We start from the raw sequence: 14,732 nt of genomic DNA on the forward strand, positions 1-14,732 counted from the left end.
CAGTGTTTGGAACAAACTGTTCCGAACGCTGGAGCCGTCGCCGGGAGCTCGTGACATCAAAGCCTCAATGCTAGTCTATGGGAGGGGGCCTGACAGCTGTCACGCCCCCTCCCATAGACTTGCATTGAGGGGGCGTGGTGTGATGTCATGAGGGGGCGGGGCTATGACATCACGAGCTCCCGGCTCCAGTGTTCGGAACAGTTTGTTCCAATCGCTGAGCAGCTGAGTACCCCTTTAAGGTCTAAATGTTATATAGTTTGAATGTTATAAGCAGATTATTTATTCCATAAAAAACATTCCATATTTTTTTTTCGGAAAACCTAAAACATTTTCTTAATTTTTCTGTTTCTTTTTTTCAGGCCTTCCCATCTCTACACAGTACAGGGATAATGTAGACGTTACATAGCGCAAATATTTTTTTTCTCCCCTTCCGTCCAGCCCCAGGCAGACTTCACGATCAGAGATACAGTTCTTCCGTATTATACTTTGGCTCTGTTGGATTCTCGAAATTTATTGCACCAAAAATAGGAATAATGAATATAATGAGTTCATTACCTTGTCGTCTTCTCTGATTCACTAATAACCTTTTAGAGAAAAAAATGCATAATACATTTTTAATGAAATTTTCTGTTTTTGCCTGTGATTTGTTATCATTGTGTTTGGTGCTGTTACTGCGCTAATTCTATTTATTTATCTATTATTATATTCTGCATTATTCCTCTGACATTTGGCACACACTTAAAGCTCGCTGCTTCCTCTGGGAGTTGCACGGCAATTATGTGCGCCGAGGATCGGGCTAGACGACTGCGAGGAGAAAACACTGCGAATCGTCTTGGCGCGCGTTCTGCTGGGAATACAACGAATTTTCACATCCTTACATTCCCATCACATTATACAATTCTACAGTATGCTATAGCGATGGAACAGCTGGAAGAGGGCAGCCGCCTTATATAGTCTAGTTTGCCTAGATTCAGATGACTTTTCCATCGCTAGAATACATTTTGTGATTGTTTTCGATACTTTTAACAGCTTAACCCTTTGAAGTGTACCTGTCATAAACAAAAACATTTTATATGATGTAGAAAATAACATTTGTCCAAGCAGCTATTGTCTGTATGTCTCTGTGAGGAGACCAAATACAGGAAGTGTGGGTAGACATGCGGGGCTCTGTACACTTAGGACAAGCAGGGTTCTGTACACTGAGGACACGCAGAGCTCTGTACACTGAGGACAAGCAGGGCTCTGTACACTGAGGACAAGCAGGGCTCTGTGCACCGAGGACAAGCAGGGCTCTGTGCACCGAGGACAAGCAGGGCTCTGTGCACCGAGGACAAGCAGGGCTCTGTGCACCGAGGTCAAGCAGGGCTCTGTGCACCGAGGTCAAGCAGGGCTCTGTGCACCGAGGTCAAGCAGGGCTCTGTGCACCGAGGACAAGCAGGGCTCTGTGCACCGAGGACAAGCAGGGCTCTGTGCACCGAGGACAAGCAGGGCTCTGTGCACCGAGGACAAGCAGGGCTCTGTACACCGAGGACAAGCAGGGCTCTGTACACCGAGGACAAGCAGGACAGTGTGCACTGAGGCTCTATAACATGCTCCTGGCTCACACAGCAGGATGATTGACAAGCCAGGAACCTGCACAGAGCCCTGCTTTTCCCGACCTCACTTCCTGTATTTGGTCTCCACAAAGAGACACACAAGAAATAGCTGCAAGGACAACTTTTTTCACCCATAAATATACAATTTTTTTAATCAATGCCGCATTAATCAATGCCATGAGTGCCATCTTCTTCTTTGATACAAATATTACAAATATACATATAATGGTATTATCTACATTATATCAAAAGTTTTTGTTAATAATATGTACACTTTAAGGACACAGCCCATTTTCAATTTTTTCATTCTTGTTTTTTCGTCCTAATCTTTTGAGAGCCATAACTCTTATTTTTCCACCTACAGACACACTGTCGGTCAATACGATTAAAACGAAACCCAACTTATATAGTTTTTCTATTACTGTACTTTTTTAACAAAATATGCTTATAATTCTGACCCCTATAACTATAATTTTTTTGTATACGGGGCCGTATGAGAGTCATTTTTTTGTGATCTGGCATTTGGTACTTTTTTACATTTATGCTGCTCACTTGTGATTGTTAAAATTATATTTTAATAGTTCAGACAATTCCACATGCGGTGATACCCAATATGTGTTTTTTGTTGTTTTTTTTATAAAAATGTTTTTCAATGGAAAAAGAGTTTTTTTTTTATTAGGGGAGTTTTTTTTATATAATTAAAAAAAATTGTATTTTTAATTTTATGATAGGGGACTATTATATGCAATAATTAGATTGCGTTCACTGTACAATGCTCTGCCTATTGCATACCATTGTACAGGAGGTTGGTGCACTACTGATATACCCTGGCTCTGGAGCAATGATCCAGCAGCAGGAGGGTAGGTAGGTAGACCTCCGCCACCATTAAGGTGACACCAAGTCATCGGTCCCATCTGAATGTATTGCGAAAATTTAAAGCAATAAAAAGTAAGATTTAGTATAACTGTAGTAATCCCATCCTAGAAATAACATCACTGAAGAGTAAAATATTACTAGTGAAGGTGCCTGGACTGCAAGATGGGACTTTCAAGTCAAGTAGTATTTATTTTTTATATTAAAGGGGTATTCCAGCCTCTTTTGAAAAAAATATACTTATCTAGCCTGATCCCCCACAACTCCCACTTTCCTCAGTCTGGTACCCTGATCTTCTCTCTTCTTTCTGCTTCTGATATGAGCGCTCGGGGAGCAGGACATGCCAGCTCAGCCAATCACTGGCAGCAGCAGTGTCCCACCTTGGCCAGCAATTGGCTAAGCGAAAAACAGAGGCAAACAAGAACTGAGGAAAACCACGGGGAACGTGGCTAGGTAAGTAAGGTTTTTTTGTAAACTGGATTTCTCAAGCTTTGATCTCCCAGTCTCCTTCTTAGTCTAAAAGCATGTGTGATTACATCAGCATGCTCCCTGGCCTCTACTTCATCATACTCCAATCATGTCTCTTTCGGATAGTGTGAGTGCCCTCCCATTGCTACGGAGCTTCTGTCCCTATAGAGGCTCCATAATGTGGGGGGAATGGTGCAGCCCTGAACACCACCCACACCACTGTCCCTACCTACTTGGACTCTCTGCCCTTTGCTACTATTGGACAGCGAATCACATTTTTAAATCTTGCTCCACCAGGCAATGTGGGGTGCTGGTGCTGAGCCTCATTGGCCTGGCATACCCGTTTTTTTAATAGGCTAACCACTAGGTCAGCGGTGGGGTAAGTACATTACAAGCTCATTGACCGAATGAATACTCCCGCCAATCAGAAAGCAGCTTTCATATGCCGTTTCCAGTTTTTGGTCTTACAAGGAGGACCCAGTGTTTTCAAGAGACTGAAGTGAGAAAAGTGCAACCTCATTATGAAGACTTCACTGAGCCCAACAAAGATGATATGATCAAAGCCCTAAAATAGGTGCTTTGGGGAGGGTCTCTGGGTGTTCCCAAGAATAAAAGGGATTGTTTAGTAACTAATTTGTCAGGTTGTGCTAAAAAATTAAGAAATATATAGTCATCTGCCCTGATCCCATGCTGACAGGGCCGGCTCTGCCTATAGGTAAAATAGGCAGCTGCCTAGAGCGCCCTCTTGATGGGGCGCCGCTCTGCCTGCCACAAGAAAGTTAGACAACGCTTTTTAAATGTTCCTTAAAATTAAGATTTCCCATTGAGCAATAAGAAATATGTGCACAAACTCTGCTGGACCTCATGGGCCCTTTTGTAGCTTGAACCCATCATCATCTGAGGATCCTCCTATCTTTTGGTGGGCCAGTCTGACCACACCCCTTTGTCATTTTTTTCTTTACTCTCTTTGGTGGGAAGGGCTAACTATCTAAAGCAGTGGTCTCCAACTCTGGCCCATCAGACCTTGAAAAACTTCAACTCCCAGCATGCCCGGATAGCCAACGGCTGCTGGGAGTTGAAGTTTTGCAACATCTGAAGGGGCCACAGTTGGAGACCACTGACATAAAGTATGTATGGAGGCACCCCAACCCTCCTCAACATTAGAATGTCAATAAGAATATCAAAAAATAAGACTCTACTGCTAGCATTGGCCGATTCCCAGGGGTCAAGTCCTGGGGGAAAAAAGTGTGCAAACTCACCCAAGATTTCTGGTCCTGCAGGACCCCTGCCAGTGAGAACGGTGTTCCTGCTTTGGAAAAAGTGCAGGAACTCCGTTCCCACATGTTCCTGCATGACTTGATCCCTGGTTGATTCCCTTCTCTTCTTTGAAAAGATGGCTGAGCATGCATATTTATGGAGGGGTCAGGAGTAGAGATGAGCGGCATATGCCATATTCCAATTCGCGAATATATGGATGAATATTTGTCTTATATTCGCGAAATTTGCATATTCGATATATTCGCTGTTATTTTCGGTTTGCGTAAATTAGCATGTGCGTATGCGGATAACTATCTGTACTATCTATCTCATATCTATCTATCTCATACGTATCTATATCTCATATCTATCTATCTATCTCATATCTATCCATCTATCTCATATCTATCCATCTATCTCATATCTATCTATCTATCTCTCATATCTATCTATCTCATATCTATCTCATATCTACGGCTGACGGTGGAGTGAATAAAAGACATCACTTTGCACTGAATCAACGGGAGTGCCCCTGCTTCTTTTCTGGATATCTCATATCTATCTATCTATCTCATATCTATCTATCTCATATTTATTTATTTTTTATTTATTTATATAGCGCCTACAGATTCTGCAGCGCTTACAATTATGGGGTACAAACAAAGACAAGTATCAGACATAATATTACACAATAACTATTCAAACAAGAGGTGTGGGGATATGTTGAGGATATGTTGGGGATATGTTGGGGATATGTTGGGGATATGTTGAGGATATGTTGGGGATATGTTGAGGATATGTTGAGGATATGTTGGGGATATGTTGGGGATATGTTGAGGATATGTTGAGGATATGTTGGGGATATGTTGGGGATATGTTGAGGATATGTTGAGGATATGTTGGGGATATGTTGGGGATATGTTGGGGATATGTTGGGGATATGTTGGGGATATGTTGGGGATATGTTGAGGATATGTTGGGGATATGTTGGGGATATGTTGGAGATATGTTGGGGATATGTTGGGGATATGTTGGAGATATGTTGGGGATATGTTGAGACCAATTAGAGACTGTTGTAGGCCTGTCTGAAGAGATGTGTTTTTAGGCCACGTTTGAAACTATGGATGTTGTTGTTGAGTCTGAGGGATTGAGGGATAGCATTCCAGAGAAGCGGTGCAGCACGAGTGAAGTCTTGGAGACGGGAGTGAGAAGTTTGGATTATAGAAGATGTTAGTGTGCGGTCATTAGCAGATCGGAGAGAGCGTGTAGGATGGTAGACAGAGATGAGAGAGGAGATGGAGGGAGGTGCAGCATTGTGGAGAGCTTTGTGTGTGAGACTGAGGATTTTGTACTGTATTCTGGACTGAATTGGTAACCAGTGTAGTGACTGGCACAGGGAGGAGGCGTAGGTGTAGCGGCTGGAGAGGAAGATGAGTCTGGCTGCGGCATTAAGGATGGACTGGAGATGAGAGAGTTTGGAGAAAGTAAGGCCTATTAGTAAAGAGTTACAGTAGTCAAGGCAGGAGTGAATCAAAGCAATAATGAGAGTTTTAGTAGTGTCAGTAGTGAGAAACGGGCGGATTCTGGAAATGTTTTTGAGATGCAGGTGACAAGAACGTGAAAGAGACTGAATATGGGGAGTGAAAGACAGATCAGAGTCAAGTATAACTCCAAGACTCCCGGGAGTTATGGTAGTACCACATACCGAGATGGAAATGTCAGGGTTAGGTACAGTATCAGTTGATGGAGAAAAAACAAGAAGTTCTGTTTTAGAAAGATTTAGTTTCAGATATAAAGAGGACATGATGTCTGAGACAGCAGAGAGACAGTCACTGGTATTCTGTAGGAGTGCAGGGGTGATGTTGGAGGAAGAGGTATAGAGTTGGGTGTCATCAGCGTAGAGGTGGTACTGGAAACCAAATCTATTGATTGTTTTTCCAATGGGGGATGTGTAGAGTGAAAAGACTAGAGGACCCAGGACTGATTCCTGGGGAACCCCGACAGCAAGGGGAAGAGGAGAAGAAGTAGAGCCAGAAAACGAGACGCTAAAGAAGTGGCCAGAGAGATAGGAGGAAAACCAGGCGAGAGCAGAGTCCTTGAGACCGATGGAGCGGAGACTACTGAGGAGGAGTTGGTGATCCACAGTGTCAAAAGCCGCAGACAGGTCCAAGAGAATCAGTAAAGAGAAATTGACATTTGATTTGGCCGTCAGAAGATCGTCAGTGACTTTGGTTAGAGCCGTTTCTGTGGAGTGAAGGGAGCGGAAACCAGACTGTAAGGGGTCAAGGAGAGAGTTCTCGGAGAGATAGCAGATAAGGGGGGAGTAGACCAAGCGTTCCAGGAGTTTGGAGATAAAGGGGAGATTTGAGACAGGTCGATAGTTGGCTGCACAGGACGGGTCCAGAGAAGGTTTTTTCAATTGTGGGGTTATGATAGAGTGTTTGAAGGAGGAGGGAAAGACCCCAGAAGAGAGGGTGAGGTTAAAGATTTTAGTTAGGTGACAGCTGATAGCAGGAGAGAGAGACTGGATGAGGTGTGAAGGCATGGGGTCACTAGAGCAGGTAGTGGGGCGGGGGGAGGAGAGGAGCCTGGGAACCTCATCCTCCGTTACAGGCTCAAATACTGAGAGTGATGAAGAGGAGACGTGGCTGGGAATTGGATCAGAACTTTTAGGGGACTGGGAGAGGATTTCATCACAAATGTCATCGATTTTAGTTTTGAAGTATTTGGCCAGGTCTTCAGCACAGAGATCAGTGATTGGGGTCTGTACTTTAGGCTCATATCTATCTCTCATATCTATCTATCTATCTATCTATCTATCTCATATCTATCTATCTATCTATCTATCTCTCATATCTATCTATCTATATCTATTTAGCTCATATCTATCTATCTATCTTTCTCATTTTTATCTAATATCTATCTATCTCATGTCTATCTATCTCATATCTATCTATCACATATCTATTTATCTATCTCATTTCTATCTCATATCTATCTATCTAATATCTATCTATCTCATATCTATCACATATCTATTTATCTATCTCATTTCTATCTCATATCTATCTCACATCTATCTATCTCATATCTATCTATCTCCTAATATTCTTGGTCTATACAGAAGTGATAATGGGTCTCTGACATTTTTCATTTTGAATACTGTCATGTCATATTCGCGGATATCGTCACTATCTATCTACCTATCTAATTTTAGTAGCGATATTTGCGAATATTTGCATTCTCATATTTGCGAAAATTCGCTCTCCAATCTAATACAGCAAATAATATTGGAGCCTTCATTAGACCACAAGCTTGAAGCAGGGAGGGATGAGATCACTGTGATGTGTTCTGTGGGGGGGAAAAAAATTACGAATATTCGTAAATGCATATATAGCGCTATATTCCCCATATTCGCGAATATGCGAAATTCACGGTAAATATTCGGATTGCAAATATTCACGCTTAACACTAGTCAGGAGGGCTACCTCCCAACCAAACATTAGTCTACGGTATATGTGCACTTTTTGGATACAAGTCCGACCCCCTGCCCATGGATGGTAAATTAATGACGTACCTGTGACCGGTTTCTCGGCCTTTCCTCCAGCGCCTTTCGACCTTTCCTGGTGGGAACCCAGTCGCGATGCTTCCTCGATAAGCAATCTCTGCTGCCTCTTTCAAGTCCTTCACTGGGAACTATTAAGGACATCTCATTTCCTTCCTCTCCCATCGCACCAGCTGGTTTTTTTTCCATAGATGTTTCAATGCGACTTTAATGAGGCATGATAATCCACAGCTGTAACATTCTTGGTGGAATAAATCGAGCAGTCTCCGAGCAGAGTGTGTTCTTTTGTTTTGTAGGTCACGCTCGGCGTTGGACCTCATTCAGTTGAAATTATGTGGAAACATTCTTTAGCGATCCGCTATTGCGCTAAAGCTACATCTTTTCCACCCGAGCACTGGGTTAACCTGTGAACTTTTCCTGATGGATCGGAGCTGCCGAGGCACCGATGCTACTTAACGCAGTCCTGAAAGGATCTTCTCCACTACAGTACCTATTATAAGGTCCAATGGGAAAACAAGTGGAAAGGACCAGGAATGGGACCACATTTCTTCCTCCAACATCTCAATTTTTTTTTACACATTTTTTTTCGGCATAGAAACCGTAGACAACATACCGGAAGAAAAACAGGTGATATTCCCTTTTGCTAGAGAAAAAAAAAATTTCCTGAGAACCTACTCGCACTTTGTTGTAGCTCGGCAGAACATTCACATCCCTTTTTTTGGTGGCAGCCATATTGTTGTTTCTCGAAGAGATGACGGAGCAGAAAGTGGAGTGTAACAAGTTTTTACCATTTATATCTTTATTTTCGCAAAAAAAACTATTTCGAAAAACAATTGGACTCAGATTTCCTGCGGGACATGGCTTTCCTTCAGGTTCCTTCAAGATGAAATGAAACAATTTCTAATACTTTTTCTGAAAATATTTTTGGAAATTCTTGACTAGAATGAGGGAGGGCTCAGGCCCGAGAGCCATAGGGAGAGCTTAGGATTCTAAGGATGGCAGGCAGGATTAAGGGATAGTGAAAGAGGCAAATATGACAATGGGGAATGAAGAATGGATCAAGAGGCGGAGACAATTTTTTTGGATTTTTTTTTTTGGGGGGGGGGTTTAGGGTTGTTACTAGGGGTTAGTTTGTGCAACCAATATGACTGTCATTACACTATCATCGGTAAATGACACCCATTTGAATGATATGAACGTGTTGTAGGATCTTTATAACCACCACAAGATGTTGGCTTCCCCTATAGCTCTACTCAGTCCAATTTCGGTCTCCTTAGAACGACACAGTGATCATATATGGCTCTGAATTATGTGGTGGTTATTATGTTAATTTTTTCTACTTTATTTTTTCCTTTTGAAGACCACTTGAAAATCACATGTAGATCTTCATGTAGGCCCGGCCTTATGAAGGACCTGAAACGACTTGGTCTAATTTAGGTCTTCATAGAACCTCCCAGTGATCTAATATGGCTCTGAATCATGGGGGGTTGGTTATTATGCTCCTTGTTCTACTCTATGTTTCCCTTTTGAAGTCCACATGGAAATTGTGTGTAGATCTTTATGTAGGCCCGGCCTTGTGAAGGACCGCAAAGGACTCTTGGAAAATTGAATGACAACTCAATGGAGCACATGACTACTTGTAGGACAATAGGAGCAGGATCAAGAATTTTTCTACTTGGGGATTTTTGATTTTGTTTTTCAATGAGAAAAACCAAGGCCATGTGGGCATTTAGAAGAAGTGACAGTAAACAATATAAATACTAAACTTTCCATGATTCCCTACCACTATATAGGTGGGAACTAATGTATTTTTTGCCGTATAAGACGCACTTTTTCTTCCCCAAAACTGGGGGGGGAAAGTTGGTGCGTCTTATACAGCGAATACACCCCTATCGCGGCGGTCCCTGCGGCTAATACAAGACATCACCGATCGCGGTGATGCCCTGTATTAACCCTTCAGACGCGGTAATCAAAGCTGACCGCCGCATCTGAAGCGAAAGTGACACTAACCCGGCTGCACCGGGAGGGACCTTACCTGCCTCCTCAGTGTCTGCTCCGTGCCGGGATTCCCTGCATGGCCGGCGCTCTCCTGCATAGCGACGTGATGGCGGCGACGGAGAGCGAGGATACTGGGCAGCAGAGATGTTCCGGAGCGACGGGGACACCCTGGGGATGCGGCGACAGCGATGGAGGGAGACATCCAAGGCAGCGGTGACGAGCTGTGATGGGTCCGGAGCGGCGGGGACACGTGAGTATTACCTCCTATGCAGTGGTCTTTAACCTACTGACCTCTAGATGTTGCAAAACTACAACTCCCGGCATGCCCGGACAGCCAACGGGCATGCTGTGAGTTGTAGTTTTGCAACATCTGGAGGTCCGCTGGTAGAAGATCACTGTGACCTATACTTTACATTGTATTCTAGATTTTCCTAATTTAAAATTGGGTGCGTCTTATATGCCGGAGCATCCTATAGGGCGAAAAATACGGTAGGTAGCTACTCTTAGTTTGTGCACCTTGGCCAGAGATGACCCTCATGGGCTGAAAACACAGTGTAAACATACTCCTAGTTTATTATTGTAGATGTCTCCTAAACTTCGCTCTGTCATCTGCTTTAAGTTTTTAAGATTCCATATTATTTTACAGCAACTTGAAGGAGACAATTGTAAAGACAGGATAGTTTTCTGGATTATCAGATGCTAAATGAAAAGATTTCCTTCCGTACAATGCTCTAGGACACAAGGGGGGGGGGGGGGGCAGTCAAGGACCATCATAAACAGCATAAACTTACTAGACCGTGTAAAGATGAGCCATATTTTCAAATAACATTGTTCAAAATTTCTAAAGTTTTCACTTTCTATTAGTAAGTACAAAAGTAGTTGTGTTGAGTGACAGAGAGACCATAAACCAGCAAAAAAAAACAAGTGATAAACTATCAAAGACTAAACATGTTTCGGAGGTCTTGTCCTACTTCATCAGTCTCCAGGCTGCTATTTATGGTACTTCTGTATAGAGGCATAGTAAACTAGAATTTATTTATAAATACAAATAGATCAGTTACATAAAAGAAAGAAGTGTTAAAATAAAATAAAATAATGGCCTCAGTTCATATATTAGGTTTTCCATCAGTTTTATCCTCTATGAATAACCATAAATTTCCACAGAGATATCAAGTGATCACTTCCTGTCAGGATCCTGGATGTGTCAAGAATTTGATGCTTTCAGAATCCTCTTAAAGAAGAGTAGTTTCCAAATGGATGGTCATAATTTCTTCCAAAACAGCATCACACCTGTCCTCAGGTTCTATGAGGTATTACAAAGTCTCGTCATTCACTTCAATGGAACTGAGCTGCAATACCACACACAACCTGAGAACAGGAGTGATGCTGTTTTGGGGAAAAAATCAGCTTTGTTTTTTTATTTCTGGATAACCCCTTAAATAGTGTTTAATGAGCCTTTTTAATAAACAGTCCCTCTCACTAAACGTGTTTCGGAGGTCTTCTCCCTCATCAGTAGTAGGAGAAGCACTGACGAAGGAGGGGAAGATCTCTGAAACACGTTTAGTGAGAAGGACTGTTCATTTAAAAAAAGATAATTTAATTAACTAATTTATTGTTGAAGCACTTTGAAAAATACTGGAGACCACTTCTACATAGTCTGTCGGTATACGATCAGGTTTGGGGATTTTGCGAAAGTCATGAATATTTATGCGCGTCTCCGCATTCGGGAAATTTAGCGGCACTTACGTTAAAAGCTCTAGCAATAAGGAGGCAGCAGCCGGGGATATTCTGCATTAGTCTGTATTTTTTAATTTTTAATTTAAATTTTTTATTTTTTTATACTTCTAGCCAATGTCAGGAGGCAAAGATAGCTGTCTGGATTGGTTGCCATGGAAACAGTGGTCCCCAGAGAGGCCTCCATCGGATGCGTCCGAAAGATGCGCACTGACTTGAAATGGAAAATCCACTTTACTGAAACCCTTCTACGAATCAATTATTCGGCGTAGCATTCTGGCATTTACATTACAAGGCGTCTGTGGTTTTCGGGTCATTTGCATGCGGAGCAATTACAAATGAGACGGATGGCGGAGACGCCTAGCGGTAGGCCGCGGGCCAGGGGCTGAGAGAGATATCGGGGATTTAGGGGAGCGAGAAGGTTTTTACAAAAAGTTACGGTCACGTACATGGCAGAAATTCTGCAGAAATAATGTTACAAAAGAAACAGGCGCCGCTTATCTCTGCCTGCAGAACCAGCCCATCACAGATCCCCTTCAAAGGAAGTCCGTGTTGTGCATATCTCAGCTGCTGCGGAACATCATAATACACACTTCAGCTGCTGCAGAACATCATAATACACACCAGCTGCTTCAGAACATCATAATATACACCTCAATTGTGGCAGAGCATCAATGTACACCCCTAAGCTGCTTCAGAAAACCATAATAAACACCTCAGCTGCTGCAGAATTTCATAATACACTTTAGCTGCTGCAGTACATCGTTATAATATACACATCAGCTGCCTCGGAGCATTAAAGTACACATGTCAGTTTCTGCATAAGATCATATTACACACATCAGCTGCTGCAGAACATCATAACACAGACCTCAGCTGCTGCAGTACATCATAATACAAACCTCAGCTGTTGCAGTACATCATAATACAAACCTCAGCTGCTGCAGTACAGCATAATACAGACCTCAGCTGCTACAGTACATCATAATACAGACCTCAGCTGCTGCAGTACATCATAATACAGACCTCAGCTGCTGCAGTACATCATAATACAGACCTCAGCTGCTGCAGTACATCATAATACAGACCTCAGCTGCTGCAGTACATCATAATACAGACCTCAGCTGCTGCAGTAACTCATAATACATACATCAGCTGCTGCAGTACATCATAATTCAGACCTCAGCTGCTACAGTACATCATAATACATACATCAGCTGCTGCAGGACATCATAATACAGACCTCAGCTGCTGCAGTACATCATAATACAGACCTCAGCTGCTGCAGTACATCATAATACAGACCTCAGCTGCTGCAGTACATCATAATACAGACCTCAGATGCTACAGTACATCATAATACAGACCTCAGCTGTTGCAGTACATCATAATACAGACCTCAGCTGCTGCAGTACATCATAATACATACCTCAGCTGCTGCAGTACATCATAATACATACATCAGCTGCTGCAGTACATCATAATACAGACCTCAGCTGCTACAGCACATCATAATACAGACATCAGCTGTTGCAGTACATCATAATACAGACCTCAGCTGCTGCAGTACATCATAATACAGACCTCAACTGCTGCAGTACATCATAATACAGACCTCAGCTGCTGTAGAACATCATAATGCATATACCAGCTCCTGTAGATCATCATAATATACACTTTAGTTTCTGCAAAACATCATAATACACACTTGAGCTGCTGCGAAACCTCCAAATACACACTCAGCTGCTGCAGAACATCATAACACACACTTCAACTGCTGCAGTGTATCATAAATACAGACCTTAGCTGCTGTAGAACATCATGATGCGCACCTCAACTTCTGCAGAAAACCATAATACACACCTCAGCCTCTGCAGAACGTCATTATACACACCCCAGCTGCTGCAGAACATCAAGCAGTAAATATAATAGAAAGAGGTGAAACATGGAAGAATTAAAAACTTTTAACACAGGTGACAGATTTTATGGACCATTTATCCAATGTTAGGGTGGTTTCACACCACGTTTTGTACTTACGGTTCCCGTATACGGCTGGGAGGAGGGGGCGGGGCTTAATCGCGGCGCCCGCAATCAGCCGTATAGGGGAACCGTATTTAATGCATGTCTATGAGCCGACCGGAGTGAACCGCAGCCTCCGGTCGACTGCATGCGGTTTCCCGACCGCAGGCAAAAACACGGTCGACCACGTTTTTGCCTGCGGTCGGGAAACCGCATACGGCCGAAAACGCAGCCGACGGTTCACTCCGGTCGGCTCATAGACATGCATTAAATACGGTTCCCCTATACGGCTGAGTGCGGGCGCCGCGATTAAGCCCCGCCCCCTCCTCCCAGCCGTATACGGGAACCGTAAGTACAAAACGTGGTGTGAAACCACCCTTTGTAGGAGCTTCCCTGGGGCAACATCATAGTATACCTCTCAGCTGCTGCAGAACATCATAATGCACCCTTTAGATGCCTCAGTCCTCTGGGACTCATTGTTAGGGAAAGGCATCATATTATGTAACAACCGTCTGTCAGACCGGATCTACACAAAGTAAAGGATGGGGTCTGGTTAGTTGTCCTGCAATGGCCGCTACAATATGGCCACTACAATATGGCCGCTACAATATGGCCGCTACAATATGGCCGCTCGTTCCTTTCCTGGTAGAAGAAGACATAACCGGTGAAGTCATCACTGGGGATCATTTTACTGTAGTTGATGGGAAAGAGACAGAGGTGAAACTGAATCAATGGCCGTCAATTTATAGTGTTAGGAATGTCTGGAGCCAAGTATATTGAAATGAAGAATATTGAACTAGACCGCCCTCCTGGGACCCTCATCGGCTACTGGTTTAATGGTGAGAGCACAGAAAATGTCATGGTAGACCATAAACTCTTCCAGATGAAGGAGCTGAAAGGATGTCGGCTTTTAAGTCCTTCATCTGGAAAGACCCTGGGGACAAGTACCCTTAAGAACAGTGGTCTCAAACTGTGGTCCTCCAGATGTTGCAAAACTTCAACTCCCAGCATGCCCGGACAGCCTTCGGCTGTCCGGGCATGCTGGGAGTTGGAGTTTTGCAACATCTGAAGGGCCACAATTTAAAGGGGTACTTTTTTTTAATCAACTGGTGCCAGAAAGTTAAACAGATTTGTAAATTACTTAAATTAAAAATCTTAACCCATCCAGTACTTAGTAGCTGCTGTATGCATCCACAGGAAGTATTTTTTTTCTTTTTAAAGGG

At 43.1% G+C, this 14,732-nt stretch overlaps 1 protein-coding gene and 1 long non-coding RNA gene across 6 annotated transcripts in view; one reads left to right on the forward strand and one right to left on the reverse strand.

Moving 5' to 3' along the window:
- Positions 1-600, forward strand: part of LOC130267425 (uncharacterized) — a 71,852-nt gene extending 71,252 nt beyond the window's left edge. For both annotated transcript variants that reach the window (XR_008843186.1, XR_008843187.1), the window contains exon 4: positions 360-600. This is a non-coding gene — a long non-coding RNA (uncharacterized LOC130267425). The remainder of the gene's footprint in view (positions 1-359) is intronic.
- Positions 1-14,732, reverse strand: part of LOC130267424 (potassium voltage-gated channel subfamily A member 2-like) — a 135,246-nt gene that overhangs the window by 35,200 nt on the left and 85,314 nt on the right. The window contains exon 1 of one of the 4 annotated variants that reach the window (XR_008843183.1): positions 7,771-13,492. The exons of the other annotated variants lie outside the window; for them this stretch is intronic. The gene's annotated coding sequence lies outside the window, so the exon portion shown is untranslated. Of the gene's footprint in view, positions 1-7,770; positions 13,493-14,732 lie in introns of those variants that run through there. 4 annotated transcript variants of the gene reach the window in all.

Source organism: Hyla sarda, chromosome 4, assembly GCF_029499605.1.
Source record: "Hyla sarda isolate aHylSar1 chromosome 4, aHylSar1.hap1, whole genome shotgun sequence".
Lineage (NCBI taxonomy): Eukaryota > Metazoa > Chordata > Amphibia > Anura > Hylidae > Hyla > Hyla sarda.